We start from the raw sequence: 13960 nt of genomic DNA, 5'->3' as shown, positions 1-13960 counted from the left end.
TTTTAAACAAGACTTTTGCAGTAATAATGTTGCGAATTGTGGTGGAGCCCTGCTGCTTGGACTGAGAGCTGGAGCTAGCGCTGCTGTGAATGATGACATGATGCTGATGTTGGCATGTTGCTGATGTGGCCTGATCAAGAAGCTGTTGCTGGGTCACTATCCCAAGAATGAAATGTCCCAATCTAAAGTGCTGATGGTGAAATCAGAATGATAGCAGGGTGGCAAACCTTTCTGTGCCACCATTAATGTTTGCAATTGCTGAGCCAATACCAATTGATGAGGAAAAGTCAATCCTGTATGTAGAGCCAGTATCCAAAGCTCTTAAATGGAGAAATTGGACAGCTAGTTACCCTTCTATAATTGCCCTAAGCTCTTTATTTGAGACTTTTCTAGACTATGCAACACATGTGAAGTATTGAAGAAATGGGTTTGTTACATCCGTAATTTCCATATTCCAGCCGGACTGTCAGTGGCTTGAATTCCTGACACTCCTATTCAAGTTTCTAAAAATGTTTTTATTCTGAATGTAAATGTTTGCTTAAATTGACTTAATGGCACTTGATGACCATTTGCAGCTCCGAAAACATCAACTGCTGATAGTGCAAGGGAGCTGGGGATTCTGGTTCTCCAGAAACTAAGAAGGTCATTGAAAAGTAAGCTGTATACAATGTGTGACGGTCTACTAACAGCTAGCAGGTCTGGCTGTATCTGTGGAGTGAAAGCAGAGTTAATGTTTTTAGTTGAATGACTCCTGTTCAGAACTTCAGACCTCTTTGAAGAAGCGTCACTTGACTCAAGGTGAACTTTGCTTTCTCTCCACAGGTGCGGCAAAATATGTTGAGTTTCTCCAGCAACTTCAGTCTTTCTTTCAGATTGTCAACTTCCACAGTTCGTTATTTTACAATAAAGAAATTATTGACTGGCATATAATCTTTGCTCTATTGTTAGTCTTATAAAAAGACATTTTAGGTGGAAGCTTGCAGTTAATGCTGCAGACCTGATGCTGGGACTGAAACCTGGAGGCTTTGTCATATGCCAAAGATGTTAAGTTGCCAGCAGGGACCAATGAAGAGATTCTTCATTGATGAAGGGCTTTTGCTTGAAACGTCGATTTTTCTGCACCTCAGATGCTGCCTCACCTGCTGTGCTTTTCCAGCACCACTTTAATCTAAAATGAAGAGGGTTACTCATCAGTTGACGTTCAGTTTAGCTTCAAGAACTGCTACTCCAGTAAGAAGGAGGACAGATCAGCACATTTCTGAGCCCTACTATTCATACTGATCATTGCTGAGGCTGCAAAGGTGGGCAAAATCAGGGAAATGAGGGAGGCTGGCCTGAGAGATCATGGAGAGTCAAGATGTCAAAGAGAACTGGTCTATGTCAGCATGGCTTAGCAATGGGAAGGTGCCAGACTCCCTCCCTGCCATTTTCTGAATCCTACCACCTCCCAATTAAAAGCCAGTGAATAATTGAGCATGCCTTAACACAAAGTCTTCCAATAATCATTTCTAGCCCTTCATTGTTCAGGCCTTCAGTTGTTCACTTCCAAGCACTGGACTGTGCAATGAGGCTAAACATATTGAAAACACATTGACTACCTAACTCTCTGCTTCCCAACACTATTACATCGGCCACCTCCCCTCACCCCCATCTCTTCAAAAAGAACAGGCCATGTTGTCCTACAAACTACTATGAAAGTTGACAAAAAGCGAACATATATTGCAGTCATAGCTTTTGAAAGTGGCCTTTTTTTTAACAGAATGTAATGTGAACAGGAATTTCTGAAGAGCAGGAATTTCTGTAAGATTTCTGGAGGAACATCCTCTTGACAACATCTCCCAGTGCTAGAGCAAACACCACCATTCCAGACCACAGCCCCACCCAATATTTGCATTACTCGTGGTGATAACAGTGATTCCTCATTTATTAAAAAATGCTGTATCAGCTCAATAGAGCCTTTTGATCTTCAGGGTTTATTTTGAAATGTTTGCAAGTCATTCATAGATGTAAGTCCTTTGTTTAATTTGTCCTTCACAATGACTTGTGGCTGGGGCCATTTTGACAGACCAGATTGTCAGAAGGATGGGAATCAAAGTTTGCCAGACATGAGAAACAAGTTTGATTTGATCTGATTTTGATGTGGTTTAATTATGCTTCATTTGGAATACAACAATGTGAAAGGGAATGTTGGAGAACCATTGATTCCTTCAAATGTTTTGTGCGATGTGACAAATGCCAGTTCAAACAACAGCAGCTACATTCAAGAGGCTGCAAGACTGCCTCCCGAGGAATTAAATATTTGAGACAGAGTTGTCTTAAACAGTAGTGCCACCATCCTAAATGCTGAGATGGGAAATTGCTCATTGATCTACATTGAGGTTCTATTTCTGGACATTGGAGCCATCGTGAAAATACTGCAGAAATGGGTTCCTCTCCTTCACCACACCTCATCGCTTCGCTTTGTTCCTCTTTCCTGCTCATCCTCACTCCCCCAGCCCGCCCACCCCCCATTCTTCACTCACTCCAAAATCATTGCCATGGGTCTCCAAAGTTTGGTGACATTTGATGAAATATGGCTACATATTTGAAGAAATATGGCGACGGATTGGGACCAGCTCCTGGTCTCCTCGCCTTGGTCTATCTCCCATACAGTGTCGCCATTGAATGCTTTGCACTTTTTATAATTTAAGTTGGTCAGAGGTCATGTGTATCCACAGAGTCAGGCACATTCCCTAATAATAGGTATTTGTTTGAATCAAGCTTATAAAGTACTTTCATGGTGAATAATACAGGCAGCATCAAATCCATACTGTTTCACTGATGTCATCAACTAACAGAAGCCTAAATACTGAGGTGATTACACTGCTCTGGGTCAGAGACCTGTAATTATTCCTGGGTTTATTATGGTCAGATCTTTCAGTAAACTGCGAATGGATGAAGGAGCAGGAAAGGAAAAGGAATAAAATTCTCTTTTCAACAAAACAGCCAATACTGAAATTCAGTAAATTTGAATAATGAGAAATTACTGTATTCGGATTCTGAATCAAACATTGAGTTACAAATTGTGCTTGTAAGGGTTAAATTAGCAATTGTGCATAAAGACCTTGAGTTTCTTGTTCCGAGATAAGGAAGTTAAACTTGAATTCTTGCATTTGGGATGTTTCCCCTCTGTCCCAGTGCAGACAAGTCTTTATTTGACCTATTTACACCCCACCAACCAGCTCCTGCCCTCACAGCCAAAATTCTCGATGTTGATAAGAAGTGCCAAATATTAACTTTGTGATCATGCACATATTTAAAATGATTTAACTGGTACTTTATGACCAGTTGCGGCTGTGAAAATGTTGACACCTCACACTGTGAATTAAGTGGAAACCTAAGTTTGTCAGAAACTAAAGGAAACAAATTGGCAAGTAAGTTTGGTCTAATATCAGATTAAATCTGCTATGGTAGGGGTCCAATAATGAGAAAGGGAAGTGCTGGCAGTTGTTGTAAGGTTATGTCAGGATTGCCTCACGAAGGCATCCCATGGCAGCGTGGTGAACACAAACACAGATGAGAACAATCACAGAAAACAACTGCTTGACTGGTTCAGAAATGTTTGGCTTATTTTGAGAGACCAATCTTAAATCAGCATAAAACATCCAAAGTTTTTCAATGGTCCATTGAATTTTGCCTGTCTTTCAGTAAAAAGGTCTTGCATAGCCCAGAAATGGCTTTAATACTGTGACATACTGAAGAAATGGTTTTCTCTTTTTTTCATTCTGTACTGTCTCTTCCACACCCCAACCCGTGCATTCCCTCATTGTGGTGTACTGTAGACATACTGTGGAAGTCAAAAGAATCCCATACCAAAACGACCAAGATGGTTCATGATGCATCTTGCATTGGAATCCTCACTGCTCACCTGGTAATTGCAACAATAATCAAGAAGCTCAATATGATCAAAGAGAGAGCAGTTTGATTGACTGGCAAAAGAACTAACGTTTAGTTTTGGCTGTGAGGGCAGGAGCTGGTGGGTGGGGGTAAATAGGTCAAATAAAGACTTGTCTGCACTGGGATAGAGGGGAAACATCCCAAATGCAAGAATTCAAGTTTAACTAACTAACTAATTTCCACTCCCTTCACCATCACTGAGCAACAATGTGGGGCTACCTAGCACTTACACTCTAAAGAATGAACTGCAGCAACTCATTAGACTTACACTGAAAGGACCTTTCCTGTCTATAATCTCTATTTCTGAACAGATCAATGATCAGCTAAAGGTCTGTTCCACCTGATTCTGACTTTGCATGGATATCTCTGTTCTTTTATTATCACTATGGCAAAATAATGCGATTTATTAAAGTTGCAGTCATTGACTAACTTAGGAAAACTAGTCGACCAGGCTTGGAATATTGAATCTCAAGTCTGCGATTTTTTTTGTTAAATTGCTTTGGACTTAATTCTGAATAAGTTTACTGATGTTAAATGACTTAATTTATGCTCTTTGATGAATTACAGTTCTGGAAACATTGTCAGTGCCCACAGTGAGGAAAATGGGAATGCAGGTTCTCCTGGATAAAGTGAAGTAATTGCAAAGTAAGTTTAGTTGCATGCATGACTAAGTTAGTAATTATATCAGGATATGACAAACCATTAGGAAATAACTGGTGAGCTGGTAGTTTGTGCAATGTTATACAACGATCAATGATAACAACTCGGAGGCAATGATTTGATCAGCTCTCAAAGAGGAACTTGCCTATGTTCACTCCCAAGTCCTTTTACTATGTGATACTGCAAAACCTCTCCTTATGAAAATTGTAGATTCCTTTTGAAGACCTCAGTCGAAGCTGCCTCCACCACTAAACTATCAGGCAGAACATTCCGGGTTCTGAGCAATGCTGTTTTTAAAAAACAGTTTTCGTTGTAACCGTTGTTTTCTTTTTTTTGCTGATCAAGTTGAATCAGTGTCCTTTTCTTCTCAAGCCTTTTTAAAATATAATCCGCACAGTATGGAAACAGGCCACTTGGCCCAACAAATCCACACCAACCCTCCAATCTAAATGCATTCTCCTACCCTTTTACTCTACTCTATCCAAATCCCTCATGATTTTGAATACTTTTAAAATGAATTCTTCATGTTCTGTTCTCCATAAAGAGCCGCCTGAGCTTCTTCAAACTATCCACGTTGTTCTCCAGTTGCTCATCTCTGGTACCACTTTTGTGTACCTTTTGTGCACCTTCGCAAATACCTTCCTGAAGCGTGCTGCATAAATACTAGACATAAGGGAAAGGCTGGACTGTTTCTTACCATTTGTCATAATTTCCTTATTTTGCGTGCCACAGTCCTATTTATAATGTTCAGAATCCTAATGATATCTTCAATCTTCAATCTGAGGAAGTTGACAATTTAAGTTCACGAGAAAAGAAAGTGACAGTCAAAAAGTAAGTTTGAACCAATGTATGACCACGTTATGCTTCAGCATGTGTTCAGTCTCTTTCTGAACCTGTGCCACCCTTCAAAGGTTAAGTCTATAGGATGTTGCTTGATTGGAACAGCATTTCCTCAATCAATATTATGTGCAGTAAGATTAGTAATTCCCAGGTTATTCCCACATATCTCCCCATGTGATTGTACTAACTCTTTCAGGTCATTTCGATTTTCATCTGGAAGGTAACTCAGCAGTTTATCGCAGTTTTCCAGAACTTCCTCATTGTTCAATTTAATTTGAGGAATGTCCAATTCACAATTATCTGAAATTGTTTTGTCACTCTGTGTTGTAGCCAGTAACACATTCTCTTTTTTTTCTCCTATCAAAATAGCTTTTGACAAAGCACATCTCTTTAAGCCACAGAATGGTCACAGAAATAGGTGGAGCAGTAATCCATTCAGCCCCTTAAGCATGCGCTGCTGTTCAAAATGACAATGGCTGATCATCCAACTCAGTACCTGTTCCATCATTCTTTCGATAAGCTTTGATTCCTTTCGCCAGAAAAAAAAATCTATTATGTTTTGGACTCAATCAATTTCTATGACAGTGAATTCTAAAGAGTTACTACTGTCAGGGTGAAGAAAGGTTTCCTCATCTCAGTCCAAAATGCCCGAGCCAGTATCCGTAGACCGTGAGCCCTGGTTCTGGGCTCCCCAGCTGTGGAGAACATCCTTCCTGGTTATCTAATTCTGGATATAACCACTGACTTGTGCTGCATCTTGTGACCTTAGCCTGGGACAATATGGAGAGGGTTATTCTAAGTTTTGCCACATTTTGTCAGTGCAAGTTAACCTCTTGCTGACAGCAGGCTGGAAGCATGGCAGCCATTTGTTGCTGAGGAAAACATAGGATTGCGTACTCACTGCCCATATTCAAAAGGGAAGAATGACCCATTGAGGAGAGATATTAAAGGACTTTGTGTAGCTGTAGCGGTGGACACTGATAGAAATTACTGACTACCGTATAACACAGAGAGAATCAGCAAAGGTGACTCAAAGTGCTGATTCCTAATTAGCACTTTCCAAATGACAACAGCCCATTGGTTGAAGAGGCTTTCCTTTTTTAACATTAAAATGTTCAGCGATGTATGACATGCCTCTGGAATAAGTAGGACAGGAATTTAAGCCTACTAAGTCTAATCTAGGAAGAAAGTGAGGTCTGCAGATGCTGGAGATCAGAGCTGAAAATCTGTTGCTGGAAAAGCGCAGCAGGTCAGACCGCATCCAAGGAACAGGAAATTCGACGTTTCGGGCATAAGCCCTTCATCAGGAACTTAAGTCTACTGATCTAGGGGTAGGGAGACTATCATTCTACCATAATAAGTCAGTTTTGAATCTCATACAGAATCAATGCAATTTCCCTAAATTGCTTCATTAATTCCTGGGGATGTAAATAATAAGCCGCCTATTAGAGTATTGGGTGTTGCTCAGGTGTCACTGAGTGGTGTGCTGATCTTTGAGTCGGAGAGTTCAAGACCTACCATCGGGTTTAGAATAGACTAATTGATGCTGCCACAACAGTGCAGTCCTGAGACAATCCTACGCATCAGATGTATATGAGGCATTAAACCAAAGCCACTCTGCCCTCGAAAGGGACCCTTATTATTTTGAATTAAAGTGAGGAGATTGTACCTGGTGTGCCAGCCAATACTTATCACTGAATCCCAATGAGCTGATGATCTGGTCATCATCTCCTTCCGGCTTTTCTCATGGTACACAAATTAGATATCACATTTCTGACATGATCAAAAGTACTTCAGTTGTTGTATAGAACATCTCTGATTGAAAGTTGACTTTGTCAGAACCTGCATGTATTATTACTCAACTTGGTTGTTCATTTTTCACTCTCTGCTGTAAGAAAACACTCCTTCCCAACTTCCATCAAATGAGAATGAGGCAAAGCTCAGTGCTGTAATATTTCACTTTGTACTAACATCTGGATCAAACTAATATACCGTTCAATGCAAATATAAAATAAATTGAACCAGTTTTAAAGTATCAAAGCAAATTATATTTTCAACCAAAGGAGTGTATTGAAATATTTCAATCGTTCTCATTGTGTCAAGTACCAGCAAACAGTGGAGTCTGTTCCAATCTATTTTATTTTTTCGAAAGAATAGGTTGAGGAAAAGAACAGTGCATGAGGAGAGCAGTACAGTGTGGATCAGTGATTAACAGCAGGAGAATTATTCTCCAGATTAGAATAGATATATAGTGGAATATACTAAAATGATAGCATAAGAGAAGCTAAAGTGAGATATTATCAGCTGAAAGGTTTATAAGCTTGTTAAAATCGGGTCAGTCAGGATCTTATTGAATAGTGGACCAGGCTCGAAGGGCCAAGTTACCTGTTCTCATTTATTGTTCATACCGCGAAACAGTTTTGCTAGTTACTCGAGCGGAGGTATTAAACACACATTTTAAACTGTTGCATGTGTACATGCTGATATTTCCGTCTATGATTCCCTGGGTTTGATAGCAGGTAGTTGACAGTGGCCCCAGAGGTTCTGCACTTGTTTCAGAGATCTGTAAAGACATGTTTAGGATACTCTGAGATTGCATTTAGATGTTATATAAATGCGCAACTTTTCTACTTGCCTTCCTGCTGGGGTAGAAGGGGTTTGGCTCTTCATCAAACCTGTGCATCATTTGACTTCAATCTGCTTTTCTTTGTTGCATTATTGTATGGAGTTTATTCTCTTAAGTCAATAGCCTGGATTTTGCCCAAAGTTTAAGAGGTTTTTACTCACATTGGTGAGTTTCTGTATCCCATGAAGTAACTTCATTGCAGTCAGTAATGGGAAATATAGCAGATCAAATATTATGTTGTTAATTGTTATTAGGTCAATTAATACGGATAACTATGAGCCTCAGGATTTAAAAGCCTCTTCAGTGGAGCCACTGCTGATTTACCCAACGCGCTATACTGGTGAACTCACTGATACTGAAACCTCTACAATCTGGGACAATGATGAAATACAAACTGACTGGAACCGCAACTTATCAGAAAAACTAAGGAACAGAGAGAGATTGGGGCCGAAGCTCAGGATACAGAGGCACTGCAAACCCAAGCACCCATTGACACAGCTTCTCGAGATGAGTTATGATGTGGTTCTGCACTATTCGGTTCTGATCTGTGATCGCAACCAATGCTTCTCTGTCAAGCCGATGTGGTTTATGGATAAAAATAATGTCTGCTAGAAGGCAACTACAAAGCTTTCTTGTGATAATGTGACACAGAATCAAGTGAAATGTGGAGTATCTCCTTTTGGGGCTTCTTGCATCCTTTCAAGTGGCAGCTGAATTTGGTGATCAGATATCAGTTACTATCGAATTGGATGAAATCTTGTTAGTGGTTCATTTATTTACATTTCCCTATCTCTGAGGTTTGCTCCATTTCTTTATTAAAGAGCCAATGTTTGTGAGATCTCTTTAGTGCTGTCCATAGGATAGCCGTACTCCTGCCACTGTGCAACTGCATATTGATATCTGCCTTTAAAACAATCTGAATCTATGATCACATACTGGTGTAGGAACTGAGCGGGGCCCAGAACAGAATAAGCAACTCTTCAACTGCTGCAAACCAATGTCATTATCACAAGGGTGCTTTTGGTGCCATATTCACTATTCAGAATAACAATTAGTTTTCCTGCTTGTGCAGCATTTCTCTCTATTACTTTACATAATAGTGTGCTGTGTGTATGTGCATGTGGTTTGTTTCTATTTATTTCTGTTCCTCAATGGCTTTGAAATTGTTGCTGTATAGGATCAAAGTAATGTCTCCACAAGGACATTGTTGCTGGATTCCCTCTGAGACCAGTGCAGAACTTTATCAGTTCATTGTCGGCCTGATACATTATAGTGAAGTTTCACCTCTGCCAGCTGGTACAACATGGAAATTTGAGTATTGATGAAAATAAAGTTTTTTTTATTGAAGTCTTTAGTATTGTACTTATCAGGACACTCTCAAGAATACCAATGGGGAGGGAGAAAGCATTTAATCTGTCTGGGTAATGAGTGCTAATTGGTAAAGGCATGGAGAATGGACCAGGTGATGATTGGCAGTTAACTGTCAATGCTTGATGTGATTCGACTAAATCGGTGATGGCCATTCTCTGGCTCATTTGGAAGGGCAATACCTTGACCACTCAGGCAACCTGCCAATTGAAAAGTTAACAAAGTTTAGTTGTTAACTGTCTGTCACCATCTGACCAGTCCATTTCCATTGGGGACATCTCGATCAATCATTGTGCACTTTCCAAAGCATCAGAACTCTTTTCTTGTTCAGTGTAAAATGTTCTTTCCCTTAATATCAAAATCCTTGCAGCTATCCTGTTGTATGCAACACAAAAAAAAGAGCATGTCATATTTTATATCAATATCCAATTTCTATATTTGCAAACAACCGTTTGAATATAGGAACCTTTTGTTAATGGAGCATCCAACATCCAGCTGATATAATTAAAATGGAATCTAGTTTTCGAATTTGAAATGATTTAACCCCCTGACAAGCCCACTTTGTACATGCAGATCCTTTTTGAATATTGTATCAGTCTGGCTGTTGAAAGACAGTTTTGGAAAGTTGTTTATTTCTGTTAACTTCTATTTAATGAATTGCTGAAACGGTGGATAATGCATTTTATTGCATTTACAAAACTGAGATATCGTGTGAAATCAGGAGATGTGCACAGTGCAAATAAAAATCCCATTTAATGCTGGCCTGGACAAGACTGGTAAACTTAAACTTGTGCTTATAGAGAAAGGACTGAGATCTTAACTGGCTCATTATCATCTAATGTATTGAGTTTAAACTTATGTCTATCTCTAAATTCTTCAAGGCCTTGATCCACGCTGTCTCTTGTACCCCTTATATACACGCTCTGTTCTTTGGTTCTCTGATTGCTTTTGTCCATGAGTATGGTCAAGTCCCCTGAATTAGCTGTACTTTACTGATAGTAAAAAGTGAGGTCTGCAGATGCTGGAAATCAGAGCTGAAAATGTGTTGCTGGTTAAAGCACAGCAGGTTAGGCACCATCCAAGGAACAGGAAATTCGACGTTTCGGGCCAGAGCCCGACATTCCTGATGAAGGGCTCTGGCTCGAAACGTCGAATTTCCTGTTCCTTGGGTGCTGCCTAACCTGCTGTGATTTAACCAGCAACACATTTTCAGTACTTTACTGATAAACTTCCTTACATGCCCTCTGGTACTCATTCTCACTTTGAATGCTTGCTTAAAAGCCGGTTTCATGTCATTGGTCCTAACTCTTCTGATACATGCCAACAACCTTCTCCTGTTTGGCGTTCGGTGCATCCTTTTCCAGTTTGGAAGGTCAAACTCGAATGCTGAATATAGGGTTAACGGCAGGATTCTTGGCAGTGTGGAGGAACAGTGGGATCTGGGTGTGCAAGTACATAGATCCCTCAAAGTTGCTACCCAAGTGGATAGGGTTGTTAAGAAAGCGTATGGTGTTTAGGCTTTCATTTGCAGGGGAATCGAGTTTGAAAGCAGCGAGGTTTTGCTACAGCTCTACAAGTCCCTGGTGAGACCACACCTGGAATATTGTGTCCAGTTCTGGTCGCCCTGCTATAAGAAATAGATAGAGGTTTTGGAGAGGGTGCAAAGAAGGTTTACCAGGATGCTGCCTGAACTGGAGGGCTTGCCTCATGAAGAAAGGTTGAATAAGCTCAGACTTTTCTCTCTGGAGAGAAGGAGAAAGAGAGGAGACCTGATTGAGGTATACAAAATAATGAGAGGAATAGATAAAATCAATAGCTAGAGAATTTTCCCCAGGGCAGGATTGACTGGTACGAGGGGGTCATAGTTTTAAGGTATTAGGAGAAAGGTATAGAGGAGACGTTAGAGGTGGGTTCTTTATGCAGAGTGTTGTGAATGCATGGAATGCTTTGCCAGCAGTGGTGGTGGAAGCAGAGTCATTAGGGACATTTAAGTAACTGCTGGACATGCAAATGTTTAGCAGTGAGTTGAGAGGTGTGTGGGTTGTTATTATATTTTACATTAGGATTAAACCTTGGCACAAGTTGTGGGCCAAATACCGTGCCCACAATATTCTATGTTCTATGTTAAAGCATCTCATAAATGTGAGTATTAATATCCACTTTAGCAGATTTAATTGATTCTCATTGGAATGTATCTGCCAAACCTTTAGCAAAACTGAATCAGCAAACAGTTTCAAATTGTGCACACGTCCAACACAAAACATTGCTGCTCCTCATTCACTTTTCAAATGCACTGCTCCATTCCAAATAGCAGACCACCCGTTCCCATTCATAGAAATTTGTTTCTGATGAATGGAAGTGGTTATTTCTGTACTTCTGCCATTTTTATTGAACTCATCTCAAGTTACACTTTGGAATTTGACAGTCAGGCCAAGACTGTTTGTTTTAAGCTTTATCAATTTTGACCAGGTTGCCAGCTCTTCATATTCTTGAATATTGGAATGGGACTGGGTTCTATCAGCCCTCTAGGGACAGGATGCAAGGTCATTAGGTGGTTAATAGGGTGGAAGATGATAACGGAAGGAAGGAGTTTCAGTGGCTTTCATATTTCCACCTCCGTAGTATTTTATTGATCCCAAATTCGGGAAAGGATGGCCACTCAGGTGGCCAATGTAGAGTGCGTTCCCGCCAATACTGACAGTTTATTAGCAGTAAGGTCCTCCATTGTGTGGGAGACCTCCCCCTGCATCCTAGTGACACACCTGGAGGATGTCCTTCCTAATGAAGAACCTTATGGCTCACAACAGGGTATCCCATCTGCACACTGGAACAGTCCCCTGTCCATGGAGGCGATCATTACAGGAACTGGAAATCAGAGTGAGTGAAAGAAGCCGTGAGGGCTAGAGTGTTCACAACATTCCCAGGACCAGGTTGGCAGCTCCTACTGAGGCCATTAGTAAGTCATTGAGATCCCCCAATTGGTGCATGGACGATGTGTTATTCCTATTCCTAGTAAGAGTACTGTGATTATTGCTTTTTCAGTGCTATCAAGCAAATAGTGAAGTGTGGCCATGTGATAAAATCATTTACATTCACTGCTGGATACTTGAGACTTTTTTGTGAGAAACTTTATAATTCTTCTAAATGTTCTTAATGCACTTTTTGTTTCATACAATGGTGATTTTCTACATAGGATTACAGAGGGAAAACAGACCATTTGGCACAATCAGTTTATGCCAGTGCTTATGTTCTACTCAAGGTGTTTCACATCTTTCCTCATCTAAATCGCCCGTTGTAATTCTCTATTCCCATCCCTTCCAAGTGGTCACCTAATTTCCTTGAAATACATCTAAACTATTGCTTTCAACTATTCCGTCTGGTCACATATTCCCCATTCTCATCATTCTTTTAGTGAAGAGGTTTCTTCTGAATTCCCTTTTGGACTTATTGAGGTACCGTCTTATATTGACAGACTCGAGTTATATTCTATCCCATAGTGAAATGTTTTCTCTGTACCTTCTCTTTTCAAAACCTTTCATAATTTTAGAACTGTCATCCTTCTTTTCAGGAGAGAAGTGAACAGCACAACAATTCTTCCTTGATATACACAGCCAAAAACTTGTGTAGCATTCTCATAAATCATCTCTTCACTCTCTCTCATACATTCTATAATATGTCAACTCGAACTGCAGGCAATACTCTTAATTATAGTCAACCAAATTTTTATAGTGACCCTACTTTCAAATCTATCCCTTTAGAGATAAAACTTAGAGCTTTGTTTGCATTTTTATGTCCTTTGGAACACGTGGTGAAATTGTTAGTGACTGATGTAATTGCCTGAAATCCCTTTGTTTGTCTCCCTCACTGAGACGTGCATCTTTGAATAAGTGACCTGCACATTATTCCTACCAAGCTGTAACACCTTACGTTTATCTGTGTGGATCTTCATTTGCTAATTATTTGAATATACCATAAATTAATTAATGATCTCTTGCAACTTCTTGTAGTCCTCAGAATTGGCTACATTTCAACATTCCTTTCCAATTTGATGTCATTGAATTGCTAATTTTTTTGTCGTAATTAGATGCAATATTTAGTTTGCAGTTTAACTTTTTTTTAGATTACTTACAGTGTGGAAACAGGCCCTTCGGCCCAACACTGACCCATTCCCCTACATTTACCCCTTCTGAGATAGGCTGAGATCTATCTGATACAGGGATATTACTGAACAGCAACCCTCAAAAATAATAAATCAGAGGTCAATGTTGATCAGGCAAGGCAGAGCTCATAAGTACCTGAAATATGACACCGTCCCCAGAAAGCATATGGTGTTTAGGCTTTCATTTACAGGGGAATCGGGTTTGAGAGCAGCAAGGTTTTGCTACAGCTCTACAAGTCCCTGGTGAGACCACACCTGGAATATTGTGTCCAGTTCTGGTCGCCCTGCTATAAGAAATAGATAGAGGCTTTGGAGAGGGTGCAAAGAAGGTTTACCAGGATGCTGCCTGAACTGGAGATAATGTTAAAGAT

This window comes from Hemiscyllium ocellatum, chromosome 40, assembly GCF_020745735.1.
Source record: "Hemiscyllium ocellatum isolate sHemOce1 chromosome 40, sHemOce1.pat.X.cur, whole genome shotgun sequence".
NCBI classification, from domain to species: Eukaryota; Metazoa; Chordata; class Chondrichthyes; order Orectolobiformes; family Hemiscylliidae; genus Hemiscyllium; species Hemiscyllium ocellatum.
Note: the sequence above shows the minus strand (reverse complement) of the source record.